Raw genomic sequence first — 17,139 nt, 5'->3', positions numbered from 1 at the left:
AAAAAAAAAAAAAAAAAAAAAGTTTCACTGTTCTAAAAATCTTCTGTGCCACTGCATTCCAGCTCTGTGATCTCCCTATTTATTTCTCCCTCCTTGCTAACCCCTAGGAAACACTGATTATTTTACTGTCTCTGTGGTGTTGCCTTTTCCAGAATGTCATATAGTTGAAATCACACAATATACAGTCTTTTCATATTGAATTCTTTCACTTAGTAATATGCATTTAAGTTTCCTTAATATATTCTTATGGCTTGACAGCTCATTTCTTTTTAGTGCTAAATAATATTCCATGGCCTGGTTGTACCAAAGGTTATTTATTGATTCCTCTACTAAAGGATGGGTTCCAATTTTTGGCAATTATTAACTAAGGTGCTATAAACATCCTCGTGCCAGGTTTTGTACTGACATACATTTTCAACTTCTTTGTGTAAATACTAAGGAGTGCGCTTGCTGGATCATATGGTAAGAATATGTTTAACTGTGTTAGAAACTGCCAAACTGTCTTCCAAAGTGGCTGTACTATTTTGCATTTCTACCAGTAATAAATGAGAGTTCCTGTTGATCCACACCAAATGGTAGTGAGGATATGGAACAGCAGGAACCAACAACATTTGGTGTTAGATTTTTGCAATTTGAATTGGTATGTAGTGATATCTTTTTACCATTTTAATGTGCAATTCCCTGATGATATATGATGTTGAGCATCTCTTCATATATTTATTTGCCATTTGTTTATCTTCTTTGGTGAGATGTCTGTTCAGGAATTTTGACCATTTTCTGGTTGAGTTGATTGTACTCCTATTTTTAAGTTTTAAGAATTTGTGTATATTTTGGATAACACTCGTTTATCAGATGTTTTTACAAGTATTTGTCCCTGCCTATGGCTTGCCTTCTCCTTCTCTTGACAGTGTCTTTTGCAGAGCAGGAATTTTAAATTTTAATGAAGTCCTGCTTAGCAATTCTGGTTTTCATGGATTCTGCCTTTATTTCTATATCAAAGAAGTTTGGATTCTGCCCTTATTGCTGTATCAAAGAAGTTATTTCCATACCCAAGGTCACCTTGATTTTCTCCTATGTTACCTTGTAGGAGTTTTATAGTTTTGCATTTTAAATTTAGGTCCGTGACTCATTTTGAGTTAGTTTTGTGAAGAGTGTAAGGTATGTATTATTCAAATAAAAATATTAATTACAGAAAATAAAACAGAATCTTCCCAAAGAAGGAGACACAGCAACAGGAGATGGAAAAACCATAGCCAAACGATCTAAATTTTTTTTGTTGTTGCGCATGGATGTTCAGTATTTTAGCACAATTTGTTTAAAAGACTATGTTTCTTCATTATATTGCCTTTGTTTCTTTGTTAAAAATCAGTTGATTATCTTTATATGGTTCTATATTTGAACTCTCTATTCTGTTCCATTGATCTATGTATCTGTTTTTTCACCAGTACCACAGTATCTTGGTGACCACAGCTTTACAGTCTTGATAGCTTTAAATCTTGAAGTTGGACAGCGTCAGTCCTTCAGCTTTGCTCCTTTCCTTCAATATTGTGTTGACCATTCTGCCTTTCCATGTAAACTTTAGAAACACTGTCAATATACACAAAATAACTCGCCTCAATTTTGATTGGGATTGTGTTGAATCTATAGATTAAGTTGGGGAGAACTGATATCTTGACAAGTTTGAATCTCCCTCACTATGTTTTTATCTTTGTGTTTTACTTAAATATTTGTTCAAGGGAAGAATAATTTGTACTCTTCCATACTAGAGCCCTATCTAAAACGTTTATCCTTTTTGCTATCCTTAGTTTTGGTCAAATAACTGGTTGACTTTTAAGGTTAAGCAAAGATCTACCATTAAGAATTTGTATTGTGAGCCTGTCTGAAGGTGACTGATGTATAGATTAGATGAAATTAGCAGAAAGTGAGAGGAAGGACATAGCTACAGTGGAAATGAGCTTCTCTCAGGGTCTAAAATCTGTTACACTGCATACCCCTTAAAGTGTTACTCTCAATTGATTTTTTTTTGTTGTTGTTTCATAAAATAATGTGTGCATTCTAGATGAGTCCAGGGAGTTTCTCATTCTCAGCAAAACACTTAATTCCAGCCATATTAGAATTTTGCCATGAGAGGCTGTATTAGGTTACTGACTCTTATTCAAATAAAAATATTAATTACAGAAAATAAAACAGAATCTTCCCAAAGAAGGAGACACAGCAACAGGAGATGGAAAAACCATAGCCAAATGATCATTATTACTGACATATCAGAAATAGCACCTGATTTAGTTAAGACATTGTGCTTTGACAGGAATGCTAATCATGTTTCACGACATAACTTATCCAACAACTATATACTCACAGCCAAGGGAAGGGAAGTCCACTTCTGCAGGGGCAAGAGATTTGAAACCTGAAACTTTGTAACTTTTTTGCTGACAGGGTTGGAGGGTGATTTGCTAACATCTCATTATACAATGTATGTTAAGAGAAATGTAAAGGTCAAAACATGGTGCTTTTTGTTTCTGCTGAGGTGCTCAGAGAGATTCAGTTCAGCACAATATCAATCATTACAAATTCTTCCCAGAAATTCAAGACACATTAATCAAAACAAATGGAATTCAAGAAAAATGAAAACTGGGGGGTGGATAAACAAATATATGATTGAGTTGAAAACATAACAATATTTATTAAAATACCAAAAATATTAAATAGAAACATTCTGATGTAATGATTTCAGATATAGTTCAAACTTGAATAAAGAATGTATGGTCACATAAAATGTAAATAAGTATATCGCCTTTCACCTAAAGTTTTCCAGTTAAATGCAGAACTTTCCTCTTTACTCTAACTAGGTAGATAATTATATCACTCTGCATAGTCATGTTAGGAGTTTAATTTTCAAGCTAAATCAAAATCACTTAAAATGTCAATGATAGTTTAAAATTTAAGAATGGAAATTTGGACATATCAAACTCAAAATTGATACTTTATTGAAAAAAGCTAAATGTAAGTTAGTTCACAAAAATAAAAGAGGATAAATTTCTGCATTCTTCAACCCCCAAATTTCTAATATGTTTATTCTAAGAAACTGCAGCTATTGTAGTGATATTCCTTCAATCCTGAAAATATTCAGCAAGCAATTTATTTAAAAAATGTTTTACCTTGACAGGAACTTTAGATCACAAGTCAAAGGTATTTCTTCTAAACTTGTAAAGAAAGTAAACAATCTACCAAGAGAGCAGACAGCTCCATGACTGCCAATAGATAACAGCTCTCACTCCTTCCTCCCCTTATTTTGTTTCTTTGAGTTAGAGAGCCATGACAAAGGACAAACAAAATAATTTCAGATTTATATTTCTGTTGCTTCATTATTCTTCCTTCCATTTTGTTTATTGCATAAAACAAACTGATTAGGAAGTTCTATTACTGGGCTTCAAATGTTATCAATATGCAGATGACTTCCAAGTAGCTATCCCCCACTCCTGTCTGACCTCTAAATTCTGGTCTGATTTATTCAAATGTTTACCTAGTATCTCCACTTGAATGTCTAATGGGAAACTCAAATCTAATATGTTCAAAACTAAATTCTTGGTCAACTCACTTTCCCATCAAAACTTGAGTTCTCCTTTGTTGAAGAGCAACATGTTATACTCTGATAGCCACCCCAAAAGGCAAACACCCATCCCTGAATCCCTCCCTTTTCCTCATTTACTGTTCAAATATCTCTACAGGTACTGTGCAATCAGAGTTTATCTTTCACTGGCTCATACCCTCCTTGAAGACAAGAACCGTATTTCTTGGATCTGTTAAATCCCTAGGACCTAGCAGGATGTATATACAATAGTCACTTAAAGATTTTAAAACAAATAAAATTACCTGTATAACAGCATTTTCATTTGATAAGCAAATGATTGCTTTTACATACTTACATTGCAAGTGATACTGGCAACTTCACTGCATTGAAGAATTCACTAGATCTTGAAAGATAAGCTCTGTTGTATCCTTCCTCCCAACTGTTAAAACCCAGAGAAGATACACAGGAAGAGTGAATGTTGATTTACATTGTGAACTTTAGTTAATAATAATGTATGAATATTAGCTCATCAATTATAACAAATCGACTACAATAATGCAAAATGTTAATGGGAAAACTATATAGGAGAGAAGGGATGTATGGAAACTCTCTGTACTTTCCATTCAATTTTCTTTAAATCTAAAACTACTCTGAAAATAACATATAAAATGTGTCACAGGAAAAAAATACTTCTCTCATTTTATGCCATTATATTCTCAAGACATCTAGAGACCCATTTTTTCTCCAGTTCCCAATGTCTTATCTTTTAATACCTAACTTTTATTTAACTTTTATCTATTAACTGAGTATATTTCATTTCCTTCCCCTAAGTGAAAAGAGATAATATATAATGCTGACTTCATGAAGACTTATGAAGAAATCAATTCTATGAAATAAAAATATTTCTGAATGAGTTTATTACAACTGAGAGGGAAATGTGCTGGAAATTCACACTGAATAGTATCATTTTTAGAGAATTTGGTCCATATAAATTCAGTCTTGGCAGCTAGCCATTGGGGGTTTTTGAACTGGCGTATCCTGAGAAATGTTATAACTTCTCAGTGGAATAAAGAAGAGGGGAAAGAACATTATAGAATGATTTTTTTCTTTAATACATTTCTGTATAAAAGGGTTTTGAAAGTCTGGCCTCAAGATAATTCCGGAAATAGAATTCAAAGACTGAGACTCAAGTTTCTGTTTTATAGTAAGCTTAAGTTTTATAAAGTGTCAAATTGATTATCAGTTATATGGAAGCCTCTATTTATAATAGTGTAGTCCATTTATACTATTTGTAAAATTATTAAAATTATACTATTTTACTTTGCAAAGGTACTTTCATATATTATCTTATCTGGTATTCATAGTCATCCTGGGAAAATTGTAGAACAGATGCTAACTCCTAAATAGATAACCACAATTTCACAAAGTAAAGAAAAGAAATGCACGGAAGTATCCTCAGTCCAATTGTATCAGTCCATTTTCTATTGCTTCAAAACACCTACAACTAGGTCAGTCATAAAGAAAAGAAATTTATTTCTTCCAGTTATGGAGGCTGAGAAGTCCAAGGTTCAGTGGCCATATCTGGTGACAGCCTCCTTGCTAATGCGGACCCTGTAGAGTCCTGCAGCAGCAGCAGCACAGGGCGTCATGTGGTGACGGGACTGCGTGTGCTCGGGTGTTTGCTCAGGTCTCTCTTCCTCTTCTTGTAGAGCCACCAGTCCTACTCCCATGATAACCCATGAATCCATTAACCCATGAATGGATTATAATTCAATTACCTCTTTCAGGTCTCCCCTTTAAATAGTGTCATGTTAGGGAATAAATTTCCAACACGTGAAATCTGGGGGACACACGCAAAACATAGCACCAATATTAACTATTTAATAGCAATTCTTGTGCTTCAAAATTTCTTAATGAAAGTAGTTGCACAGATGTTCATAGATGCTTTTCTTTTAATTATCAGCTCTATTCTAAGACACCTAAATCTTCTGAACATACACACACACACTTACATGCTCACACACTCTTACACACATACATTTATTGATCACACTGTGCAAAGTATTTAAGCCCCAATAGGAATAAAAAGATATGTATAAGGCATGTTTTATTTTCCTCTCTCTCAGAAGCTTATAGTGTAGTTAGGGGTGAAGAGAAACAATCGCAGGTGTCTTACGTACTTTTTTTTATATAATTCTCAGAAGTATGTATTATATTACCATTCCCATTTTAGAAACACTGAAATGACTTGCCTAAATCCACTGAGCCATGTGCATCAGTGCTGACTATACTCACAGTCTGTACTCTTGTCTCCCAGCCTCACTGCCTTTTGATAATATAAACATCTAAAATACTATGAAAATAGGCTCAGATATCCTAGGACAGTTTTATAGTTGGATATTCTGTTCTATTTATTGTCCATTAAGACATATCAGAAACACCAACTTTCAACAAAGAAAATACTTCTCCAAAATACTTTCTTTCCTCAACCTTTTAAGTTGTCCTCAAATATATTTTTTCTAATTCAGTTTCCCGATATTCAACTGGAAGTGGCCTTGCATTTAAAAGTAAGCAAGAATATAATAATAAGATATCAGTAGGTGAGACAAAGGACCACTCGAAGATTTTTGACAAGGGAGAAGACCTCAGAAGAGGCTGAGGAGACACTTTCGTATAAAGATAAAATTTAATCTAGATCTTGAAATAGAGGTGAAATTTTTATTTTCTCTTTACAAACTGAAGCTAATAATAGTAGCTACATCATCTGTTTAGATGAAAATTGAGTTAATACTTAGGCTTTTAAAACAGAGCCTGACTTAGAAGTTGGAAGATGGAGTACATATACCGTAACTACTAAGCTAAAAATTTTTAAGTTTATCTTTTAATTTCTATTGCCTAGCATAATGCCTAATACATAAAAGTATGTAATAGATAATTGTTGAATGAATGATGAAATGATGGTGTATCATTGGTAAATTTTGAGTCAGAGAGTATAGTAAGAGAATTATAGTTTTTGGAGGTCAAATTGACGTTTGTATTGTTCACTAAGCTTCAGAGATTTGGATATATGTTCTTTACAAAAATAAATGTTTAGACTGTTTCTTCTTGGTGGAAGGGATCAAAGTTTTCTCTAAAGCTTGTGCCTAACTAGGCGTTAAGCTTTTGAAGTTTGAGGATTTGGTTCTACTGCTATTACTAACTAGGGCTTGTATGAAACATTTCACATAGTAGGTACTCAGAAAGTAGGCCGGGCGCGGTGGCTCAAGTCTGTAATCCCAGCACTTTGGGAGGCCGAGACGGGCGGAGCACGGAGGTCAGGAGATCGAGACCATCCTGGCTAACACGGTGAAACCCCGTCTCTCCTAAAAAATACAAAAAACTAGCCGGGCGAGGTGGCGGGCGCCTGTAGTCCCAGCTACTCAGGAGGCTGAAGCAGGAGAATGGCGTAAACCCGGGAGGCGGAGCTTGCAGTGAGCTGAGGTCCGGCCACTGCACTCCAGCCCAGGCGACAGAGCGAGACTCCGTCTCAAAAAAAAAAAAGAAGAAAGAAAGTATTTGTTGATTGATAAGACTTGGATTTGATACAAGGAAATAGTTGCTTACATTCAGGGAGAATAATTAAAGATATCAGAAACTATAGAATCACTTTCCATACCAGTTTTTGTATAATCCACATCTCTTTATGTAATTTCATATTACTGGAGGCATGTATTGACCCTTGCCCTACTGACTAATTAATATTTGATATAAATTTGAATAAAAAGGAACAAAGCTCTCTGTACAGCCCAAGACTGTGTTGTGAATGTAAGTCTGAAACCTCAATGGTTTGGGGGCACCAGGTTAAGGTAGCCAGGTAATTTCCCCAGTATCTGTTCTGGTAATGAAACCTTTAAAAGGATCCAGAAGAGCAGAGGCTTCATAAACTAAAGCACTTGGGATTAAATAGGATGACGATATTTACTTGTAGAACTATTCAACGACTCTCTGTGAAGGAAACCAAAAGTTCAGCACATGGCATTTAATTTAAGGTGCCATGATTTTAACACACTTCTCTTTCTCAAATATTTTCATGAGTATATGCCCTAGCCATGTTTTTTCTTCAAGGGTCTCTGAATTTGGCCTTTATTTTTCTCCTTCTTCTATTACTACTTCCTCCTGGATCTGCTTGCCAAATATGGAACAGTAATTTGCTTTTAGTAATTGCTCAGTAAACATATTCAACAGATTTTAATGGAGTATCTTTGATGTGTTAGGCATCATGTTAGGTAGTGTGGGGGGTATAGAAAAAGGAGTGAGATAATCTGCTGTTGAGGAGTTTGTAATTTAGAAATTCCCTCCCTGAATAAATATCTTTGATTTACCAGTACTTATGCTACTGCTACAAAATGTCTGGACATGGTAGATACTTAGGAAATATGTATGGAATAAATTAATAAATAATTTTAAATTACCATTCATCTATCGTTATAGGATTACTTTGTTCTATATTCTTCAAAGAAAATGTGAATATATTTCTTTGTCTTTGAACAGCATGCAATACAAACAGATGTCTGCATGGTTAAATTGCACAAACAATCACTGAGATTATCTTATATGTGTTTCAAATATAAATATTTGAATGGTTTTAATTGAAGTGAATTTAATATAAAATTCTCTTATGCTCTTTCTAGATATAAGGGCCTAAATAATTTTGGTATGAATCACCTGTCAGTTTAAGTACTGATACAATGACCTGTATTCAATGACTCTTTTATCTAAAAATCAGAATGTCAAGGATTACATCATGCTCCCAGGAGGACTGTACCTTCCATATTGACATCTCTTAACCTGAACAGCAGCTAATAGGAGTTACGAGATCATCAGTCTCATTCTTCCTTCAAGGGTGGTCTCGTGTCAGAAGACGCTCAGAAGTTTTGTGTACCTTTAGATTTGTGAAGTGGAATAAATGCCTAATATTTTAACAAAGATATTCAGATACTGTGCAGCATGGAGCAGCCTCGAGCCTCACAATCCTATGCAGCAGCATTAGGTAGAACGACTTAAGAGTGGAACCTCAGAAAGCACAGTGGCAGCAGCGATGAAGCCTTTTTGTTAGATGTGGGCATCTCCATAGAGGAGTAAGGCCATACAAAGGGAATATTACAGCACAGGAAGTCTTTCGAACTCTCAGGGTACATTGAGTGAGCTCTTGGATCTGACACTGTTTCTTTACAGGTCTTATCCTTTTATGCTTATATGTGAGAGCAAAAGAGAAAAGAGTTTGGACATTCTCTTGCTGATGTAGGATTTTTTTCTGCTGTATTAAATTTTACTTTGGATCTTTATATATGATTCACAGGTATCACAAATCGTATTTCTTTTATAGTAGTCTACCAATCTCAGATCGGTTTGAATTGCTGTTGAGCAACAATGAAAGTTAAAACACAATCAATCAGGTCATTATAGTCCAATAAGGCAGTCTCATATAAAAGTCAGAAACCTTCTAGTTATTAGTCAAAGCAATACATCAGAATGCCTTGTTTATTATGATATGGCAAAGTGAATCAGATATAGACATAGCAGATATTTCTTTTATCATGTAGACCAAATGCCACACAAAATATATAGTCATAATTTTAAGAGACAGACTATTAAATACCACGTATCTTCTAATTTTTAGAGATGCATTGGCTGAACACATGGCCCTAGAACACATTTGCACGCACATAGATACCTATACATTGTTCTCTGTGAGCAATGAAAATATTCCAACCTTCACTTAACACACTTACTACAACAATTCTTGAACTTTAGTATGCCCGCAGATTTCCTGTAAAACTTGATTAAAATGTAGATACTAAGACTATTCTTCAAGAGTTGCTCAGAAATTGATCTTATTAATAATCGCATGCTAAATGTTATTAATGTAGGTGGCCCTTGGACCACAGTTTGGGAAACACTGACTTATTGTTATGAAAAATATGTTAATTATTGAATATGCAAAATATTTTTTATAATCTAAAGCAAAGACAGATACTAAGTATCTTTTTAAAAAATTAAGCAATAAACAATAAGGGATTTAAATCTGTATGGAACAGAAGATGTCAAACCTTTGCTCTGTGCTCTGTTACTAGCTGTTTGTATTTGAGCAATCCATGTAATCCCCTTAAGTCAGTCCATCTCTAGGAATGGCTGCTGAGGAGAAAAAATCTTAAGGCTTTGACAGATATGGATGTTAATTAAGTGCTGACAGCACGACATGCATTTTAGAGAGCAACTGACTGCGTACATTTTTAGATAATTTGATTTATAATTAAATTAATTGCTCCTTTATTTTTGAAATGATGTAATGCAATCAGAGGAACGTAAAAATAGTGAAACTTTATTTGTGATATTTATAGCACATATTTTTCCTAGGATAATTTAAGCCCATGGTGTCATACAGGACTATAATTGCTACAGCCATGCGTATTCCCTGGAATTTCAGGAAACCATCGTTTTTAGCTGGTAGCAAAAAATAGGAAGTCCCACATAGATTTTTGTCCTACATTTTGGGAGTGTGTGTATGTATGGTTAGATGCCTTGTGAAGTTCGAGAAAATGCGGAAAAGCCCTGCTGATTCCGAACTATCTTGCCATGGAACTGATAAGGTACCAACTCCACACAGTTATTTTGCCTAGAATTACAAAATTTGAGATGCTAATGGAAAATGGAGATAATAATAAACAAATCAAGTGATATTATTTCTTGCTTATCAGCAGTTCTGAGAATTACTGATTCAATGAACAAAAGAAGCACTGTTTTAGCAAAGAAGATTTAGAACTCACAAATGTATTTGCAAGATTCCACTCAACCTCTTTCCCATCAGTATATTAATATGAATCAGTTTATTACTCAAGGGCAAAGCCATATTTTAGGTTTGGCAAATAATTGCTGCTTAAAATATTAAATGAATTTAAAGGAAAGATAAAACATGGTAGATAGGTTTTAGTAGGAGTTGGGAAGGATGAGGAGATGTGAAACTGACAACTGCTCTGTTGTCGATGATTTACATGAAGAATCTGTGTAGAAGAGACTGAAGGGAGCCAGGCAATGAATGGGAGTACTGAAGGAGACACAGTAACCTCAGATACATAAATGCAGTAGAGAAGGAAGTAACAGGCATATCTGCTTAAAATCTTATATATATATAGACCAGTAAACCTCAGATACTAATGCAGTAGAGAAGGGAAGTAACAGGCATATCTGCTTAAATATTATAAGCCATAGCCACTAACTTGTACATTTTCATATCTGATCCTGAGCAAATCTCTCACATTTCTAGAGCTGTACTGAGTTAATAGGGATCATGTTGATTGCCAAAAATGCATAGTTAGTAATATAGCCAGGGTTTGAATCCTTTTACTCTAGACATTTAAATTCCCTATGTTTTATTAATTTTTAAAAAAGATATTTAAAATCTGTTCTGGATCTAGACCATAAAAAGGATTTTTTATATTCAAAACTTAGCATATTTTTCATAATGCTAAGTCAGTGTTTCCCAAAATGTGGTCCAGGGGCTACTTAACACCATTTGGGGTGCACTTGTTAATTAGACAGATTCCTGAGTAAATCACAAGAATAATAAGAATTTCTGTGGAAATAGCTCAAGCATCTGATTTTAATCAAGCTTCCTAAATAATTTGTAGGCATACTAAAGTTCAAAAATTATTGTAGTAAGTGTGCCAGGTGAAGGTTGGAATGTTTAACACTCTGGGGATGTTATACTTGATGAGATGTTTTAGAATGTGTTGTTGTATTGCTCCTCTTTCATGTATAGGGCACACACATTCAAGTGACAGGCTGTTTGAGGGGCTAAGGCTGTTGCCATCTGAAGACCAACGCAGCTCTACCTACTCGTTGAACAACATATTTTATTCTGTTCAAATATATTTCTTTTCTTTTCTTTTTTTTTTTTTTTTTGAGACAGAGTCTCGCTCTGTCGCCCAGGCTGGAGTGCAGTGGCCAGATCTCAGCGCACTGCAAGCTCTGCCTCCCGGGTTCCTGCCATTCTCCTGCCTCAGCCTCCTGAGTAGCTGGGACTACAGGCGCCCGCCACCTCGCCCGGCTAGTTTTTTGTATTTTTTTAGTAGAGACGGGGTTTCACCGTGTTAGCCAGGATGGTCTCGATCTCCTGACCTCGTGATCCGCCCGTCTCAGCCTCCCAAAGTGCTGGGATTACAGGCTTGAGCCACCGCGCCTGGCCTCTGTTCAAATATATTTCATACTGATTGTAATCATTTGCAGAAAAGGGGGTATTCTCCTTGTGTGTGTTCTGTATTCCCTGGCTTAGAACAGTATGGTCTTCAGAAATTTTTATGAAATGTATTTGACCACAGCAGAAGCTTATTCAAGTTAAGCACATATCATTCTAGGCAAAAAGACACCAATATGTCACTTGATGCATCCCCAGAGTGTTAAACATTCCAACCTTCACCTGGCACTCTTACTACAATAATTTTTGAACTTTAGTATGCCTACAAATTACTTAGGAAGCTTGATTAAAATCAGATGCTTGAGCTATTTCCACAGAAATTCTTATTATTCTTGCAATTTACTCAGGAATCTGTCTCATTAACAAGTGCACCCCAAATGGTGTTAATGTATTGATGTATTGATGATGCATTTGTAAATAATTTATTTGGACTACCCAGCACCAGAATAAAACATGACAAGAGCTAGATGGAGGTCTGTCCAGCAGAAAAATGCATATCTAGATATAGGACAGATTTCTCAAATGAGAAAACCCTAGTGTTGTCTAAAGGAAAGAGGGAGAGGGAAGAAGAATGACAAGTAGAGGAAGAGAGAAGGAGAAAAAAAAGACAAAGATGTGTCATACTGTCTTGCCTTACTGTACTAAGAAGTGTTGTTGTTTTGAAATATGTGTAAGAGATTTAGTAAAGGATGCCAGAGAACAGAAGGTGAATTCTGGAAATTAACAGAGTGCCAGTCCATGTCAGGGATCCATCAGTCATGGAGACCCACAGAGTTGTGTGAGATTGCGAGATGCAGCAGCAGCAGCAGTACCTGGCGTAAGTCCTGGCTGGGTGTACAAGAGGTCACAGGACTCTAAAGGCTGACACGTTCAGGGAACTGGCCAGCACAGCATGGCCTCAGAAACAGGAATGCACCCCCAGTTCCTGCTTCTGGGCCTTCTTTCAGTTTTTGAGAAGAAACAAGTCTGCTCCTGTGACTGGCACATGTTTGTCAGAGTTGCTTGTTTTTTGCCTCTGCCACTTCATTTTTCGCAGCACTTTCAGGTCCATGGAGGTCAGGGGGATAGCTGTGACCTCCATGGTATGGAGTGGTATGGTATAAGTGGTATGGCCTCAAGAGAGATGTAGTAAGGACAGTTTCTTCCACATAAGCAGGAATGCACTCAGCTTGCTGTCTTCTCTACTGTGCTGCTGAAGGATGTGATCAGGGAGGCACAAGTGATGGGATAACTGGTGACACAATAGAACAGATCACCAGCAGAAAAACAAATGTGTGAACAACATATGAAAGATACTTTTATACCCAAATGGCAAGAAATCCATTTCATAAAATAAGTTACATGCTGCTGGGGATGTCTCACTGTCCTCCTGAAAGGCAAAACATTTTGAAGTGAAGGAAAAGATAGCATGGAATAACACAGAGAGGCTCAAAGTAATGAACTCTTCATTCTGATTAGAGTGTACATATTCAGAACTGGAAAACAGACTTTCAGTAATGCCCAATAAACCACATATTTCAAAATGCTTTTAAATATTGATACTTAAAATATCCTTTTCTGGAGTATGGAATCCCTAACAAGGATCAAAGCCCCAGTAAGAGACATTTTCCTTCCTTCTTTCTTTCTCTTTTTTTTTTTTTTTGAGATGGAGTCTCGCTCTGTCACCCAGGCTGGAGTGCAGTGGCATCATCTCAGCTCACTGGAAGCTCCGCCTCCCGAGTTCACGCCATCCTCCTGCCTCAGCCTGAGTAGCTGGGACTACAGGCGCCTGCCAGCCACCATGCCCGGCTAATTCTTTGTATTTTTAGTAGAGACCGGGTTTCAGCGTGTTAGCCAGGATGGTCTCGATTGCCTGACCTCGTGATCCGCCCGCCTTGGCCTCCCAAAGTGCTGGAATTACAAGCGTGAACCACTGCGCCTGGCCCTCTTCTCCTCCTCCTCCTTTTCCGTCCCTTCCTTCCTTCCTTCCTTCCTTCCTTCCTTCCTTCCTTCCTTCCTTCCTTCCTTCCTTTCCTCCCTCCTTCCCTCCCTTTCTCTCTTTCTCTCTTTCTCAGTTTCACTCTGTCACCCAGGCTGGAGTACAGTGGCACGATCTCCACTCACTGCAACCTCCGGCTCCCAGGTTCAAGCAATTCTCCTGCCTCAGGCTCCCAATTAGCTGGGATTACAGGTGCATACCACCACACTTAGCTATTTTTTTTGTATTTTTACTAGAGATGGGGTTTCATCATGTTGACCAGGCTGGTCTCGAACTCCTGACCTCTGGTGATCCACCCGCCTCAGCCTCCCAAATTGCTGGTATTACAGGCATGAGCCACTGGATCCAGCCCCTATTCTTATTTTAGGAAATTAAAGTTCATTTTGAATTGAATTATAGTTATGCACATGGTCCATTCATTTCATCATTTATTCAGTAACTCCATATCGAGTGACTTCTGTGTGCCAGGCATTAGCGCCACAACAATGAACAAGATATGTATCCCCTGATCTGGTTGGCTTATGGCCTAATGGAATAATAAATGGTTACTGAATACTTTCACAGTCAACATTTTGCATGCACAACTTTATGCAGACCTTGCAATAGTGCTATGAAATAGATATTCTTTCCATATTAAAAGGTGAGGACAATTAGGTTCAGAGATTGAGTAACTTGCCCAAAGTTGCAAGCTAAAGAATGGTTGAGGCAAAATTCAGGCAAGATCCGGCTAATTTCCCCTGTACACATTTATGCATTTTGGCGCATGTTCCCATATACTGTGGTCATTATTGAGAAGGAACTGTTAAATTACATTCTAGCCCTAGAAAAGTTTTCTGTATTTTATTTTCAATTTACTGAGATCTCTTGCTGTAGGTGGACACAACTAATGTTTTTTAGGCCTATCCCACTTCTTTTCCAGATTATCTATAAAGTTCAGGGGTAAATAGACCAAAATATCACTGATGTACTCCATCAAAATGAAAAATCAGAAGCAAACTTTCACAGACATTGCTCTTAATTCTTCAACTTTATTTATCTGTTTCTTTTTCTCTCTGGTCAGTGCTGCTCTCTTGCCCCTCAATACCAACACTGCAGTAGCATCTCTTGCTCTTAAATGTGCATATCTGTGGGAAACATTTAGAATTCTCAAATTATAGCGCTGCACAGACCGGCATGGAGGAGCGCGGCGATTCCGAGCCAATCCCTGGCTGCAGCGGCCTGGGTCCCCGCGGCGTTCGCGGCTTTGGCGATGGCGGAGGAGCTCCCTCGTGGGCCCCCGAGGACGCCTGGATGGGCACCCACCCTAAGTATTTAGAAATGATGGAATTAGATATAGGAGATGCCACTCAAGTTTATATAGCATTCTTGGTTTACCTGGACCTCATGGAAAGCAAAAGCTGGCATGAAGTAAACTGTGTAGGATTACCAGAACTCCAGCTCATCTGCCTTGCTGGTACTGAGATAGAAGGGGAGGGATTACAGACTGCGGTGCCTACCCCCATCACTGCTTCCCTCAGCCATAACAGAATAAGGGAGATCTTGAAGGCATCTCGAAAATTGCAGGGTGATCCAGATTTGCCGATGTCTTTTACTTTGGCCATAGTGGAGTCTGGTTCTACAATAGTCTGTTATAAACTTACTGATGGATTTATGCTGCCAGACCCTCAGAATATTTATCTTAGAGGATGACATCTATGTTTCCTGATGCTTGTTTTATTCATACAAGATTGGATTTGAGAACCATCAGACTGCTTCATCTTTTATCTCAGAGATAGTCAGGGTTGACTTAGATAGTGAGGGTTGACTTCCCCATTCCATAAGGTTTTCACTCTGAAGAATAAAACTTCCCTAGATAGAAGACTTTCTCCTCATTAAAAAATAGAGTGATTTCTTTAAAACTTTCATATCTAGAGACAGTTTAATTACAGTTGTATACAGGTTTATGCCTAGGATGTGTTCATATGGGTGGGACCTGTCTGCTGCCTTTGTCATCCCGCACTCATAGTTGCCTCTTTGTTTCTTGCTGCCACTGCCAGCTCATTGTTGAGACTGCCATCTCTTTTTCTTACTCAACTCTCCCCAGTGCGTTTTGGCCACTGCAGCTATGTTAGAATGGCATTTTACATATACCTTGTCACCTACTTCTGTCTGCTTTTTCCTTTCCAGTAGAAAGTAAAAGATTTCTTTCAATTGGTCTTCCTGTTGCAATTACTGTTATCTCTCTTTTTTGGTTAACTTTAAATCAAAACTCAAAACATGTTCATCCAGGGTGTAAACTTAAGTGTCTTAAGTAACAGGAACCAGAGACATGTTACCTACAAGAGTTCTGGGCTATCCTTTTCATTCTTATCACATATCATAGCTTGAATGTTACAAGAGTGTGGGAGAGTATCAACCTTAAAAATGTCTTCATTAATTAGACCCAGTTATTCCACTTTTGTTAATGTCTCTCAAATTGTACAAAGTATGAAAAATTATATGCACAAAGATATTCCAAGTGACATTACTTTTAGTAGCCCAAATTATAAACTACTTTAAAGTTTGGGGTAAAGATTGGCAAACTTTTTCTATAAAGGGCCAGAAAGTAACTATTTTAGGTTTTTAAACCTACTGTCTCTGTCATAACTTGTCAACACTGCTGTATGAAGCACAAAAGCAGCCACAGACCATACATAAACAATATGGGCATGGCTTTGTTCCAGTAAAACTTTATTTACAAATGTGGTGCCATAGTTTGCATCCCTGCATCTAAGAAATAGTCAATAAACAAATATATACAAATGGTACATAATGTACTTACTAAAAATTAGTAATGAATATTATTAAAAGCATGAAAATGTTACATTAAGTAAAAATTGCAAGATGGAAAAGTGTATGAGTGGATGTAATCATGGCTGAAATAACAGACCAAGCATTCTATAAAAAGATAACAAAGTAAATCAAATTACTAACCAGTTATAGTGGGATGGGAGGCAGAAAATGGATGACTTTGTCTTTTCTTAATGTTTTTATTTGTATTACTTTTATAATAAAAATGTTTTAAAATTAAAAAAAAGATTTTTCAAATTATAACAGTTTATTATTACACAAATTAGGATTTCACCCTGTCGCCCAGGCTGGAGTACAGTTAGGATTCCACAGATTATGATTTGTGTAATAATAATAAAATTAAAATTAAAAATAATAATATGTTTTCTAAGTTAATTTTTACAAAGTCAATTGTTTGATTGGCATTAAAGTTTTGGCATCTTTATGTGTTTGCTTTTTCTAACTTTCTCTTCATTAAAAGAACTTGTCTTATTTTGTATGCGTAACTCAATGAGAAAAATTAGAAACTATCAGGCCAAAAAAAAAAAA

At 36.6% G+C, this 17,139-nt stretch overlaps 1 protein-coding gene and 1 pseudogene across 2 annotated transcripts in view; both read left to right on the top strand.

Annotated features, from left to right (window-relative positions):
• The window catches only part of CNTN1 (contactin 1), a 282,041-nt gene that overhangs the window by 76,079 nt on the left and 188,823 nt on the right, over nucleotides 1–17,139 (top strand).
• LOC108517579 (tRNA-splicing endonuclease subunit Sen15 pseudogene) lies at nucleotides 14,944–16,837 on the top strand (annotated as a pseudogene). The gene has a single exon (XR_001882155.1). The product of XR_001882155.1 is annotated as a tRNA-splicing endonuclease subunit Sen15 pseudogene (transcript).

The sequence above is a fragment of the Rhinopithecus bieti genome, unplaced genomic scaffold (genome assembly GCF_001698545.2).
Source record: "Rhinopithecus bieti isolate Rb0 unplaced genomic scaffold, ASM169854v2 scaffold_1070, whole genome shotgun sequence".
NCBI lineage: Eukaryota > Metazoa > Chordata > Mammalia > Primates > Cercopithecidae > Rhinopithecus > Rhinopithecus bieti.
The sequence above is the reverse complement of the archived record's forward strand: the minus strand, read 5'-3'. Positions and strand labels throughout refer to the sequence as shown.